Here is a 1,737-nt window from a genome sequence, read left to right on the forward strand (position 1 = left end):
AAGGTTTATTGTGCTAACCTGGCCTAAGAACACACGTGGTATGAATTGAAGGGCAGAGAGAGAAATGGCTCAGTGAGCCTCGTTTTTCTAGTTCTCAGGTCTCTTGCTCTCTGGTCAGACCAGGGTGCAGCTGCCTTAGCCAGTTCCCAGCTTCAGCTGGCAAGGTTCACTTCCTGCGAGACATCCGAGAAGCCACATGGACCTACCCCGTTGCAGTCCTGGGTGCTGGAGCACCCATGTGGACACCCCTGGCAACACTGAGACGCTCACCGATTCGGCTTTCCTCCTGCAGTCGGCATTATTGCGTGTGTGTTTTGAGATTGAGGGCTTTGTAGATTGGTGTTGGACGTATGGGCTTGGCCAGCACTGGGTTGGGATGCTTTCTGAATGTACACTTACTCTTTATATAAAGTTCTCTGTACACATATGAGTTTCTGTGGATTTGTTTCTCTAGTTTACTCAGACTAACACATAATGTTTTAAAATGTTGAAACAAAGTGGAAGCTTCAAATAACAGGGAAGAAGAGAGAGGGAAAAGAGCTGGGGTGATCTAGTCCAGTCCTGATGCTACTTTGGGTCTTACAAGGTACAGGGAACAATCTGGAATGAGTCCTGAGGTTTCCCGGCTCTGGACCTCAGGACAGGCCAGGCAAAGGTTTGGAGCTTGCCCTGACTTCATTAGTGTGTCCTGTTACCTTTCTGGTTTCTAATATCCATTGAGATGGCTATACAGAAACACAGACAAAACTCAAGGTTTTACTAAGGAACAAGTTGTAATGTCAGTGAGAAATGCTCAGGGTGGTTCTTGAATCAGGACATGTTACCAAGTTTCAGGTCTGCCAATAAATGTCCATAGAAGCAGACCACCCGGTTGTAAGCCTCAACCCAAAAGCATTCAACTAAAGCTCCATGGGTCAGCAAATCCAGCTCCTGCCCGTTTCCCAAGGACGGGTCCCTCCTGGAAACATGCCCACGGTCCATGAGATGCAGTCTTACCACAGGACTCAGCATTTCAGGACTGTTTGGGTCAAGGTGGACGTCTGCCTGCGCTGGGGTGACAGCAGGGATGAGAGGTAAGTGATGGAGGGAGGGCTCTTCTCGGGTCCAAACCACATGGTCCAACCCCCAACAGGCAGCGACAGATTGCCAGATAGCTTGGACGTGAAGAACCAAGAAAGGGCTCTCAAAAATCCTAGTCATCTAAGGGTTGGATCTTTGGTGGGGGAAGGTTCAAGGGCCGTTGATTTAAGAACAGAACCAAACAGACGTGGGGCACACACTTTTTAAAAGAAGCAAAGCCTTCTATAGATTTAGAGCCTACCCCAATATAATTTTGATATAGTAAAAAGCCTTCTCATTATTCTATTTACTCTTTCTTCACCCCAAGTGTCACAAACACCACCCTTATTTCTGGGCTCAGTTGCAGCCTCAAATACCTTCCTGGGAGGAAAGGCAGCCCAGTGGGGCGCAGTTAGTGGGGTGGCGGGGGCGTTCAATGGGGGTGTGAGCTGGCAAGCCTCCAGCAATCGACATTTATCCCGGGCGGCCAGCTTTCAGGGCGTGTGGAAGAAGAATGGGGTGGCCCACCTGAGACAGCACCTGACGAGCAGAGATGACTTCACACCACTCAGATGGCCAGATCTCCCTGCCCCGCCCTTCCTGACACCACCAGCCTGTGTTCAGCCTGCTTCTTTGATGCTGGGCCAACAGATCACCGCTTTCGAGCACACACACACG

This window comes from Tenrec ecaudatus, chromosome 8 (assembly GCF_050624435.1).
Source record: "Tenrec ecaudatus isolate mTenEca1 chromosome 8, mTenEca1.hap1, whole genome shotgun sequence".
In the NCBI taxonomy this organism is placed as follows: domain Eukaryota; kingdom Metazoa; phylum Chordata; class Mammalia; order Afrosoricida; family Tenrecidae; genus Tenrec; species Tenrec ecaudatus.